At 42.2% G+C, this 12,044-nt stretch overlaps 1 protein-coding gene across 5 annotated transcripts in view; it reads right to left on the reverse strand.

The window, feature by feature from the left end:
- Positions 1–12,044, reverse strand: part of trmt9b (tRNA methyltransferase 9B) — a 31,880-nt gene extending 19,836 nt beyond the window's left edge. For 2 of the 5 annotated variants that reach the window (XM_060898189.1, XM_060898190.1), the window contains exon 1: positions 11,721–12,034. The gene's annotated coding sequence lies outside the window, so the exon portion shown is untranslated. Of the gene's footprint in view, positions 1–11,659 lie in introns of all 5 variants that reach the window. The other 3 variants (XM_060898188.1, XM_060898187.1, XM_060898191.1) reach the window with 2 other exon arrangements.

Consider the following 12,044-nt stretch of genomic DNA (forward strand, 5'->3'; position numbering starts at 1 on the left):
AGACAGTATAAGATGAGGGAGTACAAATTTATTGATGAAACATCGTCTGGCTTAGTAGTGTCATTATAATACACTGCCTGCATAAAAAAGTCACTGTTTGGATTTAAATATGCAAATATGTAAGAGCCTTTGATTGGATAAGTGGATTAGTGCAGTGATGAATGCGTTTCGGCTGGCAACAGTTGGTTTAACCCTAACTGATGCAGTGAGTAGCTTCTCATTTCTTAAAGGAGGACTGAAGGCAAATTTATCATCATCAAAATTCTATTTATTTCATTTTATTAAATATACGAATGCATTTTTGATCACTATTTTGTCACTGCGATAGCAAGTTATGAGTGTTTGAAATATGCTCTGTAATACATCAGTCCATATGTCAAAGCAACGGCTGTAAACGAGATTCGTTGAGACCTGTGCGAGACATTGTAGGACAGAAGTAAAACATACAGCGGAAATCAAAGCGACCAACATCTGCCAACATTTCATGTTCAGTCGGCTGCTGGGTTTTCAAAACAATAAATACATGCGTGTGTTTTTGTGATAAATCCATATTATACTGAGCGTATTTCCCACATTAATCAATACAAAGTACCTGCAGCTTTCAGTTTTTTAAATCAAGGCTGAATACTTTCTTCTTTGCCGCTGCCTTTTATTAAATCAAATTTGAGACTTTTGATTTGATTTCTTTCAGCGCGACCGCAATGCATGATGGGATATATTGCTTTGGTTAGTGACCATCGTTGTATACTACTTTTCGTGATGCATTCTGGGATACTTTGAGTGCACTATATAGGGTGTAAATAATCCTCACTAAGGTTTCGGACAGCACTACAAAATGGCGTCCCCACTATATAGTGCCCTGTATAGTGAGTAGGGAGCAATTTCGGACACAGGGGTTGTCAAAAGACGCGTGTGCTCTCTTTCGAATGCTGACGTAATCAAGCCGGAAGTTTTGTTTGTTTTGATAGCAATCAGGAAAGTTTGAAAAAAAGTAGGCAGTAATCGTCATTTAAACTCGTTTTTGTGCAATATTTCGTTTGGAAAACAGTTTTCAAAATGGCGGCACTGACACCTGGCTGACACTTTCACGTTTCGAAGTCTCGCAAAGATCGCATGAATAAGCAACGCCTGCCGTGGACCAAACAAACTATCCCGTGCTCATGGAAAAGATGTTACTGTTTCAGAAGGTCAAATGACTGGTCCGGATAAAGCAAAGAAAACAACTAAGTAGTTGCTGAAATGACTGGAATTGGGTTAAAAGCTGTCCAAGGCATTGTTAAAACATGGAAGGACAGCAATGAACCATCAACTTCACAGAAGAAATGTGGTCGGAATAAAATCCTGACAGACCCTGATCAGAGATCACTGAAACTCTTGAAGTTGAATTGTCAAAAAAATAAATCGACAGTAGAGCTCACAGCTATGTTAGTCAAAGTAAGAGCATTTCCATGCTCACAACGCATCAAGAACTCGCAGGATTGGGACTAAACAGCTGAGTGGCCAGAAAAAAAACAAACACTTGTTCGTGAGACTAATCAGAAGAAAAGACTTCAATTTGCTAGGGAGCATAAAGATTGGACTCTGGAGCAATGGAAAAAGGTCATGCGATCTGATGAGTCCGGACTGACCCTATTTCTGAGTGATGGGCGTGTCAGGGTAAGAAGGGAAGCTCATGTGATGATCTGGGGTTGATTTGGTTGGTCAGGTCGAGGCTCAGCAACGTTATGGGGCAATAAAATGAAGTCCAATGGTGTTTAAAAAAAAAAAACTTCTTGACTTGACTTGGTGTAAAAAAAAAAAAAATGGAAATGACGATTTACCCCATTTTTTTTTTTTATATTTTTGCACAATTAGAGTTCATTTGTTTTTATTTATTTTTTCATCTTCCTTTCCATCCTGCCACTTTTGCAGTTTTTATCTTCATTTGTCACAATTCTTGTTTTTAGCACTATTAATGCACATTCACATGTACGAAGCACATTTATAGCTATGTTTTTATGGTTACATTTTTATCTGTATACCGTATAGTCGGCTTGTTCTTGGGATCTTTTTTTTTTCAATTCTATTTTAATGTTGTACAGTGTGCCTTTTTCTTTTCGGATGTCTGATAACTTGCTGGGCGGCATGGTGGTGTAGTGGTTAGCGCTGTCGCCTCACAGCAAGAAGGTCCTGGGTTCGAGCCCCGGGGCCGGCGAGGGCCTTTCTGTGCGGAGTTTGCATGTTCTCCCCGTGTCCGTGTGGGTTTCCTCCGGGTGCTCCGGTTTCCCCCACAGTCCAAAGACATGCAGGTTAGGTTAACTGGTGACTCTAAATTGACCGTAGGTGTGAATGTGAGTGTGAATGGTTGTTTGTGTCTATGTGTCAGCCCTGTGATGACCTGGCGACTTGTCCAGGGTGTACCCCGCCTTTCGCCCGTAGTCAGCTGGGATAGGCTCCAGCTTGCCTGCGACCCTGTAGAAGGATAAAGCGGCTAGAGATAATGAGATGAGATAAGATGAGATGAGATAACTTGCTGCTGCAACATTTCCCAGCTTGGGATCAATAAAGCAAAATCAATCAAGTCTATTACAACTGCTTGAATGCATAGATACTCAACAAATAAGAATAACCAACTGATAAAAAGTACGACATGTCAGTCATTAACGAACAAAAAAATTGCAATTGTATAAAATACCTGACGTGACGTGCTATTACAGGAAAATAGTCAAATTCAGGGATGGAACAGTAACTCTGATGTACTGTATGTACACCCCCCAATCTCATCATTGGTTAATTTCCAATCACATCCCCTAGATACTGTGAAGTCTAGGTTGGTGTTAGGAAGGCCATTCAGCCGTAAAACTGTGCTTCAATTTAAGTCATGGCAGTTTGTCGCGATGTTGTTTGTAAGAACGGGACCCCAAGCAATGGGGGTGTCGTTAACGGTAGGGTGGGTGTCAGGCATCGTCATCCCATGACCACATCAAAGATTTCGTATTGCAACGTTGAACGTAGGAACCATGAGAGCTAGAGGTGGAGAAGTTGTTGAGACTATTTCTCATCTGAAGATCGAGCTTTGTTGTTTGCAGGAAATTAGATGGAGAGATGGATCAGCTCGCATGATAAGTGGTGAAGATAGTAGGTACAAGTTCAAGAAACCAGGGCAGTATTTATAACATCGGTGTGAGAGGCCACCAGTAAGTGCTGGGCCCTGAAGAAGGCTGACTTTTGTAGATTGCAAAGGAATGAGCGATCAATGGTCAGGTCGATTAAAGGAGTGAGAGGAGACAATGATGTCCCAACCTCTTGCCTGCTTGAATGGCTTGAAACTGTGGACCTGAAGATAGCCATTTCAGGCAGACGTCTAAGATGGTTTGCAGCAATTTGTGGATTGCCAAGGTGACCAGCCTTAGCGTGGAGGGACAGGTGCCTAGGGGCAGGCCACGGAAAACCTGGGCGGAGGTCATCCGGAGTGACATTCATGAATATAAGCTGGAGGCCTCAGACACACTGGATAGATAGGGATGGAAAAGAAAAACCAAAAAATTGCCATGCAACGTCGTACCTGTCTTCTAGTGGAGAAACCGACATAAAACCGGATGGATGGATGGATGGATGGATGGATGGATGGATGGATAAACAGCACAGCCACAAGAGTATCATTTCCTACTTCCTGCTGTCTGTAGATTAAGACAAAATGATATTATAGAATGTACCTGGTGCACTACGTGTACAATTCAGCTCCAGAAAAGCTGTTTGAACTCAACACTCCTAGTCTATTCACAAAAATAAAAGTATCGGCACCCTTTCATGTTCGCTCAGCATCATTACAACTTGAGCAAACGGTCTCATGTCTTTGACTCGCAAACGGTGACAGAGTTTAAATCCTGCAAATCTCAAACTCATCTCTGCACCCTGCTTTATCTCTCCACCTCCTGTTCTCCTTCACAGGTTCATGTTGATAAGCACGTCGTGGTGTTATCTTTATGTGGCAGCCTTGGGCTTGGGAAATAAAGCAGCATATTTATTATAAGCAGTCATAAAACCCCCTGCAGGCTGGCTATTGCTCTTATAACCCTGACATCTTGGAAAGGAAACCAATCCTCGACAGTCAGGATCAGGGATGGATAGAAAAGAGAACACAATCTTTCAGCGTTCATCCTTCGTGCTGTCCCTGCCTCTTCAACGAGCAAGCAAAACCATGAGCTCATCCATCAGACACGATGATACAATTACTCCAGGACTGTCACCTGGATTTGAGACGCATGTCATGCAGATCAGATTTGCACATCTCTGAGACAGCGCAGGTCGCGTGGGTGGCAGCGTCAGACCCTACAGTCGTCCCTCATTACAGCCAGTATTTTCACACAAGACCAGGTCTGCAAACGCCAGCGAGTTCCACAATAAATGAAACCAATATTTAAAGCAGTGCATCATCAGACGTCTCATTATCTTCGCACAGATATTAAACTTTTTGCTCTCGTGTTTGCAGCTGAAGGATCAAGGCTCCAAGTGAGCGGAGAGACTTAATTAAACCCACACACTGATATTCTCTCAGGGAAATGTACCTGCGTTCGAAAAGAAGCCTCAAACAGAATGATGGATAATTATTAGGAACCACCAAATGTAATTAAGGATCATTTTCTTTTGCCAGAATGCATGCAGCAAAAGCAATCAGTGTATTATATTATATTAGGAACAAAGCACTTGGAGGCATGCAGTTATAAAATAAAATAAAATAGTAATACAGTGGTGTGATGTGGCCGGACACGAAGTAGAGTTAATGCTACCACCTTGAAGTAGATGATTTTACTACAACAGCACATCCTGAAGTGTTTTATTCCTTAAACTTCAGCAAGGATTACAATTATATATATATATATATATGATGCTACCACCACCATGCTTAACACTTGATAGTGTTCCTCTGTAACGCTGGTCACTGTGGCCAAACAACTCAATCTTTGTCTCATCTGACCAGCACTTTCCTCCAGAAGGCTTTTTCTTTGGTCACCACAGAGTCCTGACCTCAACCCCATTGAAAGTCTTTGTGATGTTCTAGAGAAGACATTACAGACTGATTCGACTCTCGTGTTTTCAAGACAAGATGTCAGCAAAAAATTAATTCAACTCTGGACAGAAATGTTGTGACGTTGCATCACGTTGTGGAAACAGTGCCACAGTGAATGTGTGCTGTAATCAAAGCTAAAGGCAGTCCAACGAAATACTAGAGTATGACTTTTTTTTTCCGCCAGACAAGTGCTTTAAAGCTTGTCAACCAGTTATTTGCAGCTTCACTCCTGTTAACGCTGCTGTTATAGAAAATTAATCAACACCTGACCATCTGACCAGTCAGAATCGCAAATATACAACTGTCCTGTTAAGTTTAACAGTTATTCCACGAAATCAAATCGTACATGAGCTGACAGCGGCTAGAAGCCATGTACGACGAGATTGAGTGGAATAACTGTTTTATTCTGTCTACATTCACTGGATTTTGAGAAACTGAGCATTTTTATTTTTTGCAAATTTGATAAAAACTTTATACAAAACGTCCGACAAAATCATTTCCGCTTCAAATGTGAAATTTGTGAAAAATATGATAATTCTTGAAAAATGAAAAAAAAAACCCCCGATGTGTTCTTACCATCAAATACTTTCAGTCCATATTTTGTTGCTTTTTTGTATTTTTGGGGGTTTTGTTTTCAAGTAGAGTTTTTATTTTGTCCTCGGTTGGTCCAGCAACACACTCTGCCATTTTCTTCTTCTTTAGGTTTTTTTTTTTTTTTGGCGGTTGGCAAACCAACTTAAAGGTGCGTTACCGCCACCTACTGGGCCCGAATGTGGAACAGGAGCTATTGTGGGGTAGCCTGGGAAATCCCATGCTGCTTTGTACAATCGTTCCGATATGAAAAGACAGCATGGAAACTATGGTCTAAAGGCTCGCCTGAGTTAGGGAGCCAATCAGAGAGTGGGGAGGGGTGGAAAGACGGTGACGCGTACTACTCGACAAACGGAGGCTTGTAGTTTATTTGGGACTGTTTACGGATCACATTTAACATGGCGGCGAGCGATACGAACCAAACTTTCGATCAAGCTTTAGACACTGTTCTGAATAGTTTAGAGCGAAAGTTTGTTTTAAAACGGCAGTAATCGTTCGGTGCCATTGTTTTCCTATTTTTGTTTTGCCTTCTCTTTCCTTCTCTTCTTCGTCGCTCTAACTACATCACCGGGTACAACTGCCATGATTGGCCATGGGCCATGATTGGCCATACGCCAAATGATAGACATTCGCAACGTCCAATAAACGGCCGTTGACAATCGTAAACCACACCTCCCCTACGAGAAATTCAATAGGTGGATTCCAGACTATATTTCACTTGTGATATGGTCTGGTGTTAACCAGACTAATTGTGGGGGGAAAAAAAACCCCAATCTATATTATTTTAGCTATTTATGTTTCTTTTAAATACTTGATCAAGTGATATATCTGACTTGATGCGCTCTGCCATTTTGTTTTTCTCCACTCATGGTATATGAGCTGATATCCTAGTAGTAGAGTAGCCAATCAGAGCATGCGATTGCTCATATCCAGTGAATGTGGATAGAATAATCAATGCTATACACTTCTTTACCTCTCAGTAATTTTAACATTATGGCTGATCGGTGTACTGTATATAGGGTACGTAATCAGTATGACAAATCTGACATCTAAGAAAAAGCCCTTAAAAAATAAAAACGAACCAAAAGTGTGAACGTCTTGATCAGATCCCTTTTGTATCAGATGTGCAATCACTTATTGTACCCTCTGCTTCCACGAATTCAGATGACATACAGTTTAGGAAACAAGAAAAAGCCTTTGTCACATGCACACTCAAGCACAGTGAAATTCGTTCTCTGTGAACACACACAAGTGAGTAATGAGCGCGCACACACATACAGCGCCCAGAAAGCAGTTTGGGGGGGGGGGGGGGGGGTGTTAGGTGCCTTGCTCAAGGGCACTTCAGCCCAAGGTCACCCCATGTTAATCTAACCACGTGTCTTTGGACTGTGGGGGAAACCGGAGCACCCGGAGGAAACCCACGCAGATATGGGGAGAACTCCACACAGAAAGGCCCCCGTCGGCCACTGGGCTTGAACCCAGAACCTTCTTGCTGTGAGGCAACAGATCGATAGATTTAAGAACTCACATTTTAATAAACCCCTTCGCAGTAAACGTCATTCATACGTAAGCGGAAATTGCGCGCGCAGCCTGGATCCAAAAAAGACTCAGAAATGCCTAGTTGTTGTGTTGTCGGGTGTCAGAATCGTAGCAGTGATGGGGTTAAAATGTACAGAATTCCAGCAGGATCTCACCCATTCCAAAAAAATCGCCGACGTCTATGACTACAAGCCATCAAACGTGTAGACTGGGATGAAAGCACTATCAAAATGCGCGGGTTTGCAGCGCCCACTTCATCACAGGTAAGTTCAGGCTATTTATTAAATCTTTCTTTTTTATTCTTTCTAGTCTTCGTTTATTGATGTAGCAAAATATTTTGGTAACGTTTGTCTGATTAGCTGGGTCATAGTTACACAATGTAATGAATATTGTTAGCATGTTAACTTAGCTTTGCATGCAGTTTTGTTTGTAGGAGAGGTCTCGCTTGACTCAAGCAGTCCAGATTTTGTGCCATCATTATTTGTGTATGCCGAAAATCACAATTTTAAAGCAAGGATGGAAAGGTAAAATTGTGTGCCCTCGCTCTAAATGCCAACTTACGTTGACTGCTCTACCCTAGCTCCCGCCCCGTTCAGCTTCATTTCTGCTCTCTGCCTCTCGCTTTTTACGCAGCTCTGATTTCTCTTAGCTGCACTCTTTACACTATCATTCCTTTCATGCCATTCCCTCCTGCAAATTGCTGTTTAGTGTTGGTATTTGCTGTTGTAGCTAAAGCCACACTGCCATCACATCACTGGCATAATTTGATTAAAACAAAATGAATATGAATGTCCCATTGTTAATCGAGTTGTACATGCCCGCACATAACAATCCTATGCGTCTAAAGACTTGTAGGCACGAAGTTTTCCGTGGGTGTACACTGAAGTCTTGTCAATAAGGTACGAGTATATATCTGGCCATTGTATACCAGGGAACTTACTAACATCGTCCGTCCACTCTTTAATTAAATGCGGATCCGGTAGGCGATGTCCACTTGTTAGAGTTAACTTATTTATGTAGCATTCTCGATCATGTAACGACAATTGTTTTGCATAATCTGACAGCTCATAATGCCGGTCTATGGGCAGCGCCATTGTTTCTGGGTCCAGGCTGCGCGCGCATCCTGGCAACGGTCGGTTTGTTTACAAACATGTGAAGGGGTCACCTCACCCGGGACGGAGTCCACCAGGGGGCGAGGTATTGTTTTCGGTCGGGTTTCTTTCATACATTTGTTTTGCTTGGCAACACTTGTTTGTTCTGTAAACGATGTTACAGGAAAACAGCTGGACCAATCTTCATGAAACTTTCAGGATAGATGGGCACTGGTCTCAGAACCTCCAACATTTTGGGGGTCATCCGGTCAAAGTCAAGGTCACTGTGACCAAAAAGGTTAAAAAATAAATAAATAAATAAATAAAAAAGCTCTGAGCTCAGACTGCAAGAGTGCTGCTTCAGAAAGACTCCTCCCACAAAAACGCTGATTGGATCACTACCTGCCTCATTTGCATACACTGCTGTCATTGGATGGTTTCTTGGTTTGTTTACATACACAAAGGAAGGGGTTTTGACCACGCCCACTTTTAAACCCCATTGATTAAAAACTTGCCCGCTCTGTTGATTTATTACTATAAATATAAATTATAAATAAATGGACTAGACTCAAGAAAATCGCTTTCAGACATGTTTATGCTTATTACAGAGGGAAAGTGCGGTCCACTGAGCTTCCACTGTCTGTACTTTATATTATTCTACTCTTACAGTTTTCAAAACTGAAACCTCCGAACCGAGGCTGACATACACACACTGTCGCCATGACCCAAACTCTTATTACCCGGAAATTAAAATGCTTTCTGCAAGAACCTTGAATCATAAGAAGAAAAACACATACACATGTTTTGCTTGGCAACACTTGTTTGTTTGTTTATGATATTATGACAAAACAGCTGGACCAATCTTCATGAAACTTTCAGGATAGACGGGCATTGGTCTCAAATAGAACCTCCAACATTTTGAGGGTCATACAGTCAAGGTCACCAAAAAGGTCAAAATAGTTTTTTTCGTGATATCTTCCTTCATATTAATTCAGATGTGTTCTGATTGGCTGAGAGCAGTTCGGTGTGCAAATGAGAATCAGAACCATGTTGATTGGCCAAGTATGTTCACACACAAGGTCAAATCAAGGTCACAAAAAGGTCAAAAATGTTTTCATGATATCTTCCTTCATATTCATTCAGACGTGTTCTGATTGGCTGAGAGCAGTACAGTGTGCAAATGAGAATCAGAACCATGTTTATTGGCCAAGTATGTTGACACACAAGGTCAAAGTTACCAAAAAGGTCAAAACTGTTTTTTCGTGATATCTTCCTTCATCTTCATTCAGATGTGTTATCATTGGCTGAGAGCAGTTCGGTGTGCAAATGAGAATCAGAACCATGTTGATTGGCCAAGTATGTTCACACACAAGATCAAATCAAGGTCAAAAAAGGTCAAAATCTTTTTTTTCCGCAATATCTTCCTTCATATTCATTCAGATGTGTTCTGATTGGCTGAGAGTGGTACAGTGTGTTCTGATTGGCTGAGAGCAGTATGGTGTGTAAATGAGAATCAGAACCATGTTTATTGGCCAAGTATGTTCACACACAAGGTCAAAATCATTTTTTCGTGAGATCTTCTTTCATGTTCACCATAAGTGCTACTGGGTGAGGTTTGTTTTGCCTGACAACACTTGTTAAATATGAATTAGTATATGCAATCATATGGGGCCAAGTAAAATTAAGGATTAATTTCATGAGTGATCGCAAAACTTTGAAATCACGAGGGAAATTGATCCTTAATTTTACGAGGAACCTTACGATTACTTGTTTATAATACTTAGGGCCAAGGGGGCGGCACGGTGGTGTAGTGGTTAGCGCTGTCGCCTCACAGCAAGAAGGTCCGGGTTTGAGCCCCGTGGCTGGCGAGGGCCTTTCTGTGCGGAGTTTGCATGTTCTCCCCGTGTCCGCGTGGGTTTCCTCTGGGTGCTCCGGTTTCCCCCACAGTCCAAAGACATGCAGGTTAGGTTAACTGGTGACTCTAAACTGACCGTAGGTGTGAATGTGAGTGTGAATGGTTGTCTGTGTCTATGTGTCAGCCCTGTGATGACCTGGCGACTTGTCCAGGGTGTACCCCGCCTTTCGCCCGTAGTCAGCTGGGACAGGCTCCAGCTTGCCTGCGACCCTGTAGAACAGGATAAAGCGGCTAGAGATAATGAGATGAGAGATGACTTAGGGCCAAATTCATACTTCGGAAGCCATTCAAGTTCACAACATTTGTCATTCACGTTTTCTGAACCAGTCAGGGTGCAAGACCATCTTGCATGTTTGGATCAGTTTCTAAAGCGTCTTTCATCATGACACGGCGACACGACACGAAGATTTTGAAGTTTATCATCTCATCTCATTATCTGTAGCCACTTTATCCTGTTCTACAGGGTCGCAGGCAAGCTGGAGCCTATCCCAGCTGACTACGGGTGAAAGGCGGGGTACACCCTGGACAAGTCGCCAGGTCATCACAGGGCTGACACATAGACACAGACAACCATTCACACTCACATTCACACCTACGGTCAATTTAGAGTCACCAGTTAACCTAACCTGCATGTCTTTGGACTGTGGGGGAAACCGGAGCACCCGGAGGAAACCCACGCGGAGAACATGCAAACTCCGCACAGAAAGGCCCTCGCCAGCCACGGGGCTCGAACCTGGACCTTCTTGCTGTGAGGCGACAGCGCTAACCACTACACCACCGTACCGCCCGAGGTTTATCATTTCTTCGTCAAATATAGCGAACCGCAGCATTGCTGAGTCAGCCATTTTGTTGACAAAATTTGCTAATTTTTGTAACCGTGACCAAGCAACAAACTAGCCAATAGCATTTCAGAAATACAGCCCTGTGTTAAGGAAAAAAGCCCTCCTTGATTGACCAATCAGAATTGAGTAATTTGGCCCTCTGTATTATAAGCTGTTTAATTACCAGTGTACAGAATTTGCTTAGCATTTTTTTTATTCTTGGTGTCCATGTGTTAATTATTGTATTTTTTTGTCTTCCGCTTTATTATGTAAAATAATGTCTTATTGAATTAAAGACCATTGATTGACCATTGGACAAGACTGTCACTTCAGAGTGGGAACAGTAACACTGCTTCATCACACCAGCCTGCTGTTGATTATTTTCCTCGAACAGCTATCCAAGAGGACAGGAGATGCAAACCTGTGCACTAATATCTCTCTATCTTTCCTTTGTTTTACCTTGCAGAATAGTGCACTGTGGAGTGTACAAGGTGTAATTTCAGACATGCAAAGTGGCCTTTACAGGTAAAACATCACAAACCAATCACACTGCTCTGTCTGCAGTCTGCATTTCTGTTTATAAAGAAAAAGACATTTTCAAGGCAGATTAATGCATCCATCATGAGCAGGAAGTCTGATGTGGAAAGTTCACCTGTTCACTGGGGATTCACGTTTTGACGTCACACACATAAGAGAAAGAGACAGAGACTCACAGCCACATCTTCACCCCACGGTGATGAGTTCAAGCCCCTCTGCTCCACTCAGTGACAGAATAAACCGCAGCCACAACCGACACGTTAATGTTTCCCTATCCGTCTCCCACAAGCCCCGCCCACTGCACTCCGATTGGCCAGAAAACCGAGCAACGAAAATTGCTTTAAAAAACAAAAAATAAAATAAATATAATGAAATAATGCACAAATGTCGATTTTTAAATTTTTTTATCGTAAAATCCAACAAATAATCGCTTTAAAAGCACCGTTCAGGCCTGGTCTTTCTTTCAGCTCTTTCTCTCAGGCGCTTCCGCTGTTTTTGTC

This window comes from Neoarius graeffei, chromosome 17 (genome assembly GCF_027579695.1).
Source record: "Neoarius graeffei isolate fNeoGra1 chromosome 17, fNeoGra1.pri, whole genome shotgun sequence".
Classification (NCBI taxonomy): Eukaryota; Metazoa; Chordata; class Actinopteri; order Siluriformes; family Ariidae; genus Neoarius; species Neoarius graeffei.